The sequence below is a fragment of the Microtus pennsylvanicus genome, chromosome 6, assembly GCF_037038515.1.
Source record: "Microtus pennsylvanicus isolate mMicPen1 chromosome 6, mMicPen1.hap1, whole genome shotgun sequence".
In the NCBI taxonomy this organism is placed as follows: domain Eukaryota; kingdom Metazoa; phylum Chordata; class Mammalia; order Rodentia; family Cricetidae; genus Microtus; species Microtus pennsylvanicus.
This window is the reverse complement of record NC_134584.1, coordinates 46,918,957-46,931,381: the sequence shown is the minus strand read 5'-3', so window position 1 is coordinate 46,931,381 and position 12,425 is coordinate 46,918,957. Positions and strand designations below refer to the sequence as shown.

General features: G+C 39.7%; 1 protein-coding gene across 6 annotated transcripts in view; it reads right to left on the bottom strand.

The window, feature by feature from the left end:
- Erbin (erbb2 interacting protein) overlaps window positions 1–12,018 on the bottom strand; it is a 110,058-nt gene extending 98,040 nt beyond the window's left edge. For 5 of the 6 annotated variants that reach the window (XM_075976152.1, XM_075976154.1, XM_075976155.1 and 2 more), the window contains exon 1: window positions 11,632–12,018. The gene's annotated coding sequence lies outside the window, so the exon portion shown is untranslated. Of the gene's footprint in view, window positions 1–11,055; window positions 11,390–11,631 lie in introns of those variants that run through there. The other variant, XM_075976153.1, reaches the window with a different exon arrangement.
- Window positions 12,019–12,425: the final 407 nt, after the last annotated feature.

Below are 12,425 nucleotides of genomic sequence, written 5' to 3'. Positions count from 1 at the left end.
TACTAAAATACATATCATATAATCAAAAATAATACAGACAAAAAGGAAAATGGTAGTTGTCAGGGACTCGGTGAGCATAAAGTTACTTTTAATAAGATGTTTCAATTTTATAAAACAAAGAATACCAGAGATAGCTGATGGAGGTATGTATGCTACAATATATGCATAAGACTAAAACTGTATGCTCTAAAATGATGAAGCCAGAAGTGGTGGTGAACACCTGTAATCTCAGCACTAGAGAGGTGGAGGCAGGAAAACCAGGAATTCAAAGTCAGCCCTCAGCCCTTAGATACACAGCAAGTCCAAAGATAGGCTCAGCTATATGAGACTCCTTTAGTACCTTCACTCATGTGGCTAGCAGTCAATCTTAACAAAGTATTCCTTTCTAATCTGACTATTGCTTGAATAAAGTTTCCTTTCTACCTTTGGGGGAAAAGGAAAATCAAAGTGAATTTTATGTGTATTTTACCACAATCAGTAAACTAAAGAGAAAAATCCCAGGGGTGGGAGGCTCTGTAAATATTGGGAAGATGTGTCAATGGCAACTACGGTACTTGAGTTGAACTAAGTCAAAATTATCTAGAAGTTGACAGCAGTTGTAGATAAAAATCTGGGTTTTCATTGTAAAATACTGGGCCATAAACCTGAAATCTCAGCACTCAGGATCATGAGTCCAGTTTCAGCTACGTAGTGAGACTGTTTTGATAACTGATTATTTTTAAATGGATCTTTCACTTGATCTGTAATCATTTTCCTATTTCTCAGAAATAAAATGTTTAATTTCAACTTTCCAGACAAAAACTACCGAATGTTTATGATTTTATTTCTTCAAAACTACAAGTAATTTCACATTAGTAATACATTATTCACATGTAAGAGTCAGTAAAAGACAACTGGATCTCAGATAAAATAACTGTCTTAGATCCTCACTGTCATCCCTAATACCAAAGCTGCCATTTCTTTCATGTTAGTCACATCACCGATATATTATTGCTAGTCTTAGCAATAATGATAGACCAAAGTCATTATACATTCCTCAACAATAATATAACATACAGATCAAAGTTTAAAATAAACAATGAACTCAAGTTAGTAACAATATATCAGATTAGCTTACCAAGTGCAAGGAATGTGCCACAAGAATACAAGAAATGGAAACATGACATGGTATTTCAGTTGATAGCAATTTTTTTTGTAAACCAGAAACTACACAGAGAGCTTATGTGTATTTGGAAAAACAAAAATCTGAAATCATGTTAGAGAACTGCATACTGCTTTAAAACAAACTTCTCTGTGGAACTTACTGGCTCAAATATTAATACTAACATTTCTTGTAAAGTGAACTGTGTTCTAGCTATTTCTAAAATTTAAAAACTATAATAATGGCATTTGCCAAAAAGGAAAAAGTATATTAATCCAGAATTCCCTGACTTAAGTGAACTCCAACATTTCTTCTCTAATATTAATTTAATCTTTAGGAAATAGTACTATTCTAAAGAAATCAGATTTGTCAAACATACTTAAAGAAATGCTAATATAAGGGTGAAAGCAGTAAAGTTGGGAAAACTGGATTTGTATTTCCAATCTTACTTTATGTTACTGATAAACTAAACTATCTTCAGACCTTCATTCCTCAACTGAGCTAACAGTTTCCTTTTTTGTTAACCAAAAGAAATAGGAGTTCAAGGAAAATGTCTGTAGACAGTGGTGTGGTTTTTTGATTGTTTTTCGGGAGAAAAAGAATCAGTACAGAAGCAGTGCTCAAGAGGTTCTCAGATGACTGAAGAATTCTTCAAACACAAAGACACAGAAAGGACCAACTCTGATTAAAAGAATCAACACGAGAACCTTTTTTTCTCTATATATTCAGAGTTTACTAAGTTCCCTTTTGCTTCTTATTTTCACAGCTGAAGATGCTGCAGAAAGCAAGTGTGAAACAGTTCAACGGAAGCCCCCAGGCACCAATAAAATCTTCCTCTGGGGGTTTGCAGATATATAGCCCAGTTGGTAATACCGGACAGCCAGGACTATACCCAGAAAACCTATCTTGAAAGAAAAAAACAAAACAAAACTGATAAGACTAGAAACAATTTCCATAGCTAAAAACAATGGTAAAGAAAATGACTACAGATGTTTGCCAAGGGATGGGTTCATAGGCTCAGCAAGTAGCACTTGCTGCAAAGCCAGAGCCCACATGGTAAGAGAGCATCAACTCTCACAAACTGTCCTCTGCCTTTCATTGTGTACCTGAATGCCCCTGCCCCGCCCCCCCACACTAGTAATAGTAAAATTTCTAAGTTAAAAAAAAAAAAAAACAAAGTTTGCTTGTTTGCTCTTTGCCTTAAAAAAAAGATGACTAGTATGATCTCTGGTTTAGAAATGGCTTTCTCTTACCTACGACATATGAAACAGTATCTACTATGTATAGCCCCCTCCTAATACACAGTACACCAAGACAATAAACCACATTTCATGAAGTCCCCAGAGATCACAGGGCATCTAAAGTCCATGAGATATTTTCAGGATGCTTGATTGGGCCTTTTCTTAAAACCTGAAAGTAGATCTACTCGCATAAGGCTACCTTTTTTGTTTGTTTATTTGCTTTCTGTTTTTCTTTCGAGACAGGGGTTCCCTTGTGTAACAGTCCTAGCTGTCCTGGAACTTCCTTTGTAGACCAGGCTGGCCTCAAACTCACAAGAGATTGCCTGTGTCTACCTCCCAAGTTCTGGGATTAAGGGCGTGTACCACTACCACCTGGTCACATAAAGCTATCTTAGTATGCTCCTCAAATCATGTCCAAAATCTCCAAGAATAGGAAAGTCCAACCTATTAATTCTAGGGCAGATGATAGAGTGACAAAAAAAGAGATTCATGTTTAGATTACAAGTTTCTTACATAGATCCCAATGTAAACACCTCCACTCCAAAGTTTAGAATAGACCTGTGGTTTGAAACCCAAGGCCATCAGGATCGTGTAGGTGTATGCTTCAAATTCTGGGGTGGTATAAACAATAGAATTTCAACATGGTACAAGAGGATCTAGGGTAAAGTTCCAGGAGTGAGAGAGAGTACTTGCTCTGCAAGCATGTGTGTTCATATCCCCAGCACTGAGGGTGGAGCCAGCCAGATGCTACCAGCTCCCTTGCTAGCCAGCCTAGTCAAAGAAGGTGGATTTCCAGCTCATAAAGAGATCCCATCTCAAGCCAATAAGGTGGAGAGACACTGGACTTCCTGACCTGGCTTCCCCCAACAAACTCAAATGCCTGCACCCATTAACAACCCTCCCCAAAAAGGCATAGATGTATCAAAATCACTTTCTCTATAGGGAACTAGTCTAAGAGTAACAGCTAAAGTACCAAATTCAGATTGGATACAGCTTAGAAAGATCACTTAACCTAGTATGTCCAAGGCCTATAGGGACTCCCAGTTCAGAGTGCCATTTTAAAACAGTCTGCCTTAATTCATTCTCCTCCCCTTCCACCCTCGCTACCCGCACACACACAAAGAAGAAAAACTACTTTTCACTGTCAGAGATGTTATAAATACTGAACAAAGGTAGACAGACAAAGAATGAGAACTTTTAGTGATAAAAGTTCTGTAATTCACTGCTGAGGAGGGAGGACGTGGAGGAACCTGCGGAAATACTGCTTCAGAGTTCAAAACTAGCCTGAGCAATGTAGTAAGACATTTTTTGAAATACAAAGCAAAAAAGAGAACTAGAGATACAAGTAGAGGTTCAAGTCCAATCCCCAGTAAAGCAAAAGAAAATGTAAAAAATAACTAAAAAATCTGTTTGTGTAAATTAGAGCTAGCGTTATTGTAAACTTGTAGTCTCGCATAAATACAAATATGAGTCCATAAAAAGATTCCCTTGCACTGTAAACTGGAAGGCCTGGGGCAGCAGCATTTTAAGAGCAATAAATACAAGTACCCAGACACTGGTGAGTCTGGAGAGATGTCTCAATAATCAAAAGCACTTGCAACACAAATCCTGAGGACTGGAGTTCAGATTCCAGTACCCACAGATTAAGTCAGGTATCCTGCACAAGCCTGTGAGCCCATCCTAGGGGACGGAGATGGGAGGCTTGCTAGATTCCAACCTAGAGAAAGAAAAGAACCATGAGCTTCAGATTCAGGAAGAAAACTGCCTCAAAAGAATTGCCAGGTGGAGAATGATATGAAACCCAATGTAATAACTAAATATGAAAAATATCAGGCAACTGAAAATGACGGAATATTCTGATGCCATGAGAACACAAAAAAACTGTAAATCTCTGATAAGGATGCTGAAAAGCTAATCATAACAATCTAATTATGAAATCCAGGGTAAAACCAAATATGAAAACTATTAGACAATTGAAAATGAAGTAATATTCTATGAAACAATGAGGCCTGTAGTTTTCAACTGTATCCGTGCCTTGAAAGAAATTGTTCCACATTTAGGAGCAGAGTGACAAGCAATTGTAACATATAAAGACAACTAATAGGGTTTAGAAGGTCATGTTCGTGTTACATTATAACTATGACAATCATGTGATCATGTGACATATCCTTCTTTATAAGAAATAAACATGGAAGTATTTCAGAGCAACAGGGCATCAGATGGGTAATTTACTGTCAAACAGGTTAAAGAACAAATAGATTCAACTTTTATGTCTTGTCATTGCCTGTAATCACAACACTCAGGAGATAAATCAGGAGTTTAGGGTCATCTTTGGCTACAGAGTGAGTTTGAGGTCAGTCTGGACTACATAAGACCCTATCTCTCTTTCCCTCACACACACACACACACACACACCCAAAAAAACCTCAAATAAGAAAGCTTTCAAGAAGTCTGTGGCCATTTTAAAAACCTGGAAAGAATATACCAACAAGGCAATCTGCAGCTACCAAGGATTGGCGAGGAAAGGTGACATCAAATGCAGGTTACCCAGTTCTATGGCCTACAGTTTCAGTTACCTGAAGGCATCCATAGTCTAAACTATTTGACAGAAAATTCCAGAAATAAACAATTCTAAGTAAAAGCTTATACTATTCCTTTCCAGTACATCCATACTGTATATACTCCCTACCTGTCAACCACTTAATAGCCATTTAGGGTATCAGATACAGGGCTTGTGTTCACATAAAGCTTATTTTTACTCAATGGACCAAAAAGTAAATAGGCTATTAAATAGGCTAATAAGCAGAAGAAAAGCCAGTTCCTTTTCAGTAAAAAGTACAAATTCTCAATAATAAAGGGAAAAAATCATGCTGAAATTGCTAAAAATCCACATTAAGAATCAGTCCATCTTCTGGCCAGGTGTAGTGGTACACACCTATAATCCCAAGCACTTTTAGAGGCAGGAGGATCATAGTTCAAGGCCAACCTCAGTCACACAGTTCATGGCCTAAGCTACAGGAGACCCTGTCTCCAAATCAACAACAGGACTCTTCTTTCTATCTGTGAAACTGTACAGAAATTTACAGTAGTTTGCTATCCCACCTTAAACAGCAAAGGTTATAGCTACTGTAGCTGGGGCTACAGCTATATGGTAGACTACCTGTCTAGCAGGTTGGGTCCCTCAAAATCAGTTTTTACCACTTAAAAAAATTAAAACTAAAAAAAAAAGTTACAACTACAGTATGTAGCAAGCGCTTAGTTAAGACAGAAAGGGCATACAATTATAGGGTTTGGTACCATCAGTGGCTATAAGCATTTGAACCTTTTATAGCCAAAGGATAAACAAGTACTGTTATTACTATACATATGAGGGGTAGATGTTAAAAACAAGCAGAAAATATCTCCACAATTACTAAATTTTCTTAGCAAGAAGGACTGGAAGAATTGTGACTGAGCAGTTGGTCAACTTGTAAACAAACTATAGTAGAACGTGCTGAAGCTCCAACATAGCTATCTGTACTGTGGGAAAACTGACAAGCCAGCAGGATTCTGAAAATAGGAGGCATCTCCTGAAGGGCAGGAAACACCTGTACCAAGAAGCCAAGAGATCCACACACATCCTAAAGCTAAACACATTAGTACAACACACCTCTTCTAAGCAATTACCAAAGCAAGAACAAGTATTCACTTGGGTTGGGAAAAATATGCTTAAATGACCAGTAAGGTACACAGTAGGCCATTAATAAAAACTTTACCCACTACCAAAAAGTAAAATACAGTATTTGAAGAAAACCCAAGAGCATTAACAGATCTACCAGGTACAATAAGATCAAACTTCAAATAAGATACAGAAACAATTAAGAAATATCTCAGAGAATCTTAATTACATGTAGACCAAAATACAACTGAAAAATAAAAACCAACTTCTGGGGGTGGGAGGAGTTCTTAGAAACTGTATTGCAAAAAACAAATTATTAAGAACTGAAAACCAATGAGTGAGCTGAAAGAGTAAGTCTCAAGATTCTCCCATAACTCAAAGAGTCCCCATAAGTATCCCCATAAGAATGTTTGAAAACAGCCCTCCCTTTTCTAGAAATGTATATAAGGAGTGGATTTCCTTTATATATTTCAATCAAAACAACATACTACAACAGATGAAAGAAAGTGATGTTTGAGATTTGAACTCATTTCCATTAAGTCCAACATAAGTAACCTGCAAACCTGCAAAAAAAAATCCTTCTTTTTATTATCGCCAGTCCTCCAAATCCCTAGGTTCAACCATGTTGAAAATTCTTGGGGAAAATTGCAGTACTTCACACTGTTCGCCTAGTATTTCCCCAAGATTTAGTATACAAGTCATCTGAAGCTGCTTTAAGATGTCTCAGCAGATGTGCTTAGGCCACAACTACTAAGCCGTTATAAAAAAGGGACCAAAATAGTCGTGGCGAAAATGGAACAATTCACCATGGATACCATGTCACAACTGTATTTGTTCTGGAAAATCATTACATTTTTTGCTCAAACAATGTTAGTATGCAATGGCTTGCTATTATTTTTAAATTTTGTTTTAATTTCTAACAGAACAGTAACCAACAGCTGGCACAAACCCAAACACTTAGGGGGTTCTCAATGTATAGAAGTATTGGTGATTCTAAATTCAAAACACCATATAACCTTAGGACCATTATGATTTCTCATAATCAAACCACATCACAACAAATGACTCCTCCAACCTGCAAATGAAATGTAAAGAAGGCATTCTGTCCCAAAATAAGTGGTTCAGGCTACTAATTGGTCTCTGAAATAACAAGATTCAATGTATGGCTGTTTCGCTTTACAACATATAAAAGTGATATACACTCAACAGAAACTACTTAAAATGATCATTTATTCAACCAGGGATGATATTTCTTAGGAGCCAAATAAATAAATAAATGTGCCCTACAGTGACCTGGGTTGCCAGAGTTTTTTGATACAGGTACTCAATAAATTACATGAGATACTAAACACTGTTTTAAGCTAAGCTTTGTGTTAGATGATTGTGCCCAACTGAAGGATTTAGTAAGTGTTCTGAGCATGGGTAAGGTAGTCTAGGCTAAGCCATAATACTCAGTAGGTGTGGTGTACTGAATGCATTCTTGATTAGTTTCAGCTATCAGCATGCAAACCCATCACAAGTTCAGGAACATCTTTACTTTCCAAGTTATTTAATCTTCTTTCCATTTTCCCACTCTCTCACTGTAATACTCATTAGTCATAATTTCATGGTGCTGTCAATGTGCCTTTCTCAATTCTTCTAGCACAACAAAAAGAAATAGCTTACTATGCACAAAAATCTAAATAAGAGTGTCCCTATAAATAAACTTCACAGGCTTTATTATACCTATTTTTATTATGCACCTGCCATTTTGTTGTTTTCTAGGGTTTTTAAAAACATAATATATATTCTTAAATTCATAGATACATATCAGTAGAGCTTTATTTTACGTTTATTTTCTAATGTTATTTTCTATTCTCTTACATACTATCATTAATAAGGTATGCCAAGGCCTTCATTCAATGCAACAAAATTGGAAGTGACAAAAATAATGTGTGACAGAATACCAATGCAATTATGGATCAAGACACAAGAATATATACAACCTGAAAAAACTACCTGCAGAGGCACACGGGTAGAAAAAGAGAACTTTCAGAACTGCATAAAAACAAAGCAGTGTGCTAACAGGCACCGAAACACTTCCGTGTACATGGAGTTGGAATGCAAACACCAAATTAAACAAATTGACCAAATCATCAATTTTTCTGTTTCATGTTTCAAACACTTTGAGGAGCAATATGCATGGACTAAGGACTTTTGGGAAAGAGGAAAGGCAAAAAATAAAATAAAATAAATAACTAAATAATTAGTAAACATGAAAAAAGAGGATAAACAAGTAACATTAATTAAAGAAAAATTTAAAAACTAAAGAAATTAGAAGAGAAAGTTGAATAACAGCAAGTTTTAAAATTAGGAAACCAGGGCTGGAGAGATGGCTCAGAGGTTAAGAGCACTGACTGCTCTTCTGGAGGTCCTGAGTTCAATTCCCAGCAACCACATGGTGGCTCACAACCATCTGTAATGAGATCTGGTGCCCTCTTCTGCCCTGCAGGCATACATGGAGGCAGAACACTGTGTACATAATAAATAAATAAATCTTTAAAATAAAATAAAATTAGGAAACCAAACACTGAGAGAGAAGATAAAATGTAAACTGAGAAATGGGAGTTATTTATTCAGAGTAAATAACAAAAGGTACCGAGGGAAGAGAAACTATAAAATGAAGGGGGAAACAATTTCCCTAGCTAATTCAGAAGTAGATATGATAGAATACAGCTCATATATACATGTTCTACAACAAAAGCAGTGTGCATTCAAGAACTAATCTACTATGAACAGTTACGGAAGTGTAACACTGCTGTCAAGAAAGAAAAGGAAAGCCATCCTGTGTGGCTGTGGTTTCAACAACAATCAAAACATCACAAATGGATGAATAAGATGGAGTCAAGATTAAAATGCAGGTATATTTAAAGGAGACTGAAGAAACAGCAATTATAAAGAAATGTATTTGATCTCCAACACCATTCAAATTCTGTATAAGCCTAAATGCTTTGTAAATATTGCGAGTATCTATTTCTACAACAAAAAGAAGCTTAAACTCTAAAATCATATTATCAATAAACAATTATTTCAAATAATGCCAAATACATAATTTTCTGAAAATTTAAAGTATGCTCCTTGGCAGATATTGTTCATCATGAATTTTTTTAAATTAAAAAAAAAGTCAAAAAACATAAAAAGGTCTAACACAACCAAATTTCACTGATTTATTACCAATGATAAAGGTAAAATGCCTCTAGAGTAGTCACTTGGCTAAGAAAGAGTACACAATAAAAACTGTTTCCATTCTTGAACCTCGCTAAGCATTTTATACATGACGTTCAAAAAGCTTGTTCTTAAATGCCAAGGAAACGTAATAATACAAAATCAGGAGGAGCTTTGAAAGCCCAAGATTACTTTCATTAACAAGCCTCTCTAAGCAAGACAGGCAAACACACTGGGAAGTACTTTGTTTCACAATTTAATCCAGTAGGGGAACCTCCCTCAAACAATGCTGAAAACACATAAAATTTGAGACCACTGAGAAAGACTTCAAATCACTGTCTTTTAAAAAAGAAATCTCTCTTCAAACCTTTGTTGCATTTTAAACAAGACTTCAAAAATATTTGGTTTGAGAAGAGTATAAAACCTAAAATTCATTAGCTAATTTGGTGCTAAATTTACCTTTCAGTAAAATGCAAAATAAATGTCTTGTTGAGGAAAAAGAGGGAACCAAAGGTGAACAAAGGTGGAACGCCTCATTTTTAAAATGTCAAAACCTAAATATATTACTCTCTCTAAAAAAGAAAAACAAAGTCCTTCTTGAGTGGGTGGGGGCGCTAAGCAGCATAGTCCAGTGTTGTCATCTGCATCCAGAAGTAACGCAGTGCCTGTCATCTCTGCAAAGGGTTTCTCTCTAGACTTGCTCTATTAAGGCACTGCTGCTCTGAAGCCAAGCAGAAGCCATAAAAGGAAACCGAAGTTCAATGTCATTTATTTTGTTCCCCTTTCATATGCTAAAGAATAACCTCTTTTGCTGCCTAATTATACGTCCCCAAATCATAAAGTCCGCCAGTTATGCACTTTAAATTCCTTCATAAAGCAGTCGGACTTTTAATAGGAATAACTTGATGGCTCACAAATTTTACCAATAAAATAAAAATGGAAACAAAAACTCCAGAGACCAGGTCCTAATAACAAAACAATATAAATACTGGAATGATTCTCTTTTTGAAATGTACTTCATAAATGCGATACAGCCAAGAACAAGCTGTGAACTAATTTGATCCTGATCTTTAAAACCTACCTTTCCTCTCTCAACTAAAAAAAGTCAACTCTTTTTCCTCGGGTTTCTGGTAATTATTTCGGTAGCATCTGATTAAACATCAATTTAAGCTTAAGCTACATCTACCTATAATTAATATTTACTTTTTAAACACAGTATTTTCTGTCACCTCCCTTTACTATAAAAGCACGGGGGGGGGGGGACTAAACTTAAAAAGGCACGCAGTTGAAACACGACTAGGGGTAAAGACAGCAGATTTACTGCAGCCAAAACTAGTTTCCCCCACGAAGCCGACCCCCATTGGTTCAGAGGCGTTCCTAAGTCTGACTGGTGGAATGTCGGCCATGCTTCACGAGTTCCTGCTCGCACAGTTCGTACCTATTCACTTAGTAGGCAGAAGCAAACAAAAACAGATGGGCCAGCGCGAGAATCTGAGAGTCACACAACAGCAGACAGCGCCGCTCTGTCCCACAATGTGCCTCCCCCGAGGATCTGAAGCGTTTTCTTTCTTTTCCCTTCCTACGTCCCTACTCGGAACTGCACCCAAGTCCTGACCAATCAACCACTTGCAGGTGTTTGGGGTTTTGCTTTGTTTTTGTAGCCATATCCTCCTGTCTTTACCCGTAATCTTCACGACCTCGTTCTGCTTCCTAGAACACCAGTTTCAAGAAAAATCTAGCAGCTCCTTGTCTCCAATCAAGTAGCCAAACAAGCACTGTACGCTACAGACTGAAAAGAGCACATTACTTACGACTTAGCCTAAGCTGTCCGGAGAAGCCAACCAAGAACGGCAGACAGATGGGTTCTAAAGTCCAAAGAACCCCAGGAGCCCTAACAAAACGGGCTCCACGTAGGATTAACGCCAGGGCCAAAACAATCGGCACCAACATAAACAAATGTGGCAGCCATCTCGGTAAGAGCGAATCCGTCTCTCCCGGCAGAGACTTAACTTTCTTCCGAAACCAAAGTTGCCGGGCTCAGCGATTTACTACACGTTGTATACGTCCCGGAACACTAAAAACTTGTGCACCTTCGGCCGAACAAAGGCACTCTTTCTTCCGATGGCTGCAAACTTTCCGTCCCACAGCATTCTTACAAGCCCATCTCAGAAAGAAAGGAATCCAGACGGTAAACCGGGCAAAACAAAAACCCAAACATACATCAGTTCCTACTACTCAGCGCCTAAAATACCAAACCACTCCGACACGAGAGCAAGAAGAGGCAACTCGGGCAAAGCGAAGCCGACTAAAAGTATCGTTTCCGGCCCACGAACTTGGCGGCTGCTTGACGCTCTTCATAAGAAAAAAAAATATTTATTTATTTTTACCTCTCGGGGTGTCTCAGGGCAGCCGTCCCGAGGCTCGGCTTGACATGATTTCCTGCCCTTCCTCCGCGGCTCGGGGCCCCGCCGAGGCTCCCGTGAGGGCGAGGCGGATGTGGAGCTGCCTCCCGCAGCAGTGCGGCTGCTCCGGTGGGGGCTGGGGTGCGCGCTGGCTTCCTGCTCGCCACTTGTGTCAGGAGTTTCCCGGCCCCGACTGGGTCCTCCGCCGAAGGGAAAAACTTTTCACTCGTGACACCACCCGGAATTGCCGTGCGAAACTCACTTCCTGCCTGGGTGAAAAGCAGGATCCAGCTCGGTGCCCCGGGAACCCGGAACCCCGGGGCGGCGCGCCTCCGAGGGGGAGGGAGGGGACGGCGCCCGCCCCGAAGCCGCGGGACCACGCGCGGCTCACGGGGGCGAGGACGCGGAGCTCGGCCGGGCCTGGGCCGCGCTAGGCCGCCGCCCCCACAGCCGCGCCGCGCGGGTATTGTCTCTAGTGCGCCGGCCGCGCCCTGCGCCCGCCCGCCCGGAGCCGGAGCCGACCGGCCGCGCAGGCAGGCTCCGAGGCGGCCGTCCGTCCGTCGGGCTGTCCGTCCGTCCGGCACGGCCTCTGCGCCCTCGCCTTCCCGCCGCCGTCCTCCTCGCGGCCGCAGTGGCGCCGTCGCCTCCGGGTCTCCTCCTCAGGAGCTCGCGGGCCCGCGCTGAGGACCGAGGCTGCGTCGCGCGCCGCCGCGCCACCTTTCAGTCGAGCGGAGACGGACGGGAGAGGGGAGGCGAGGCCGAGCAGAGAAAAAGAGGAG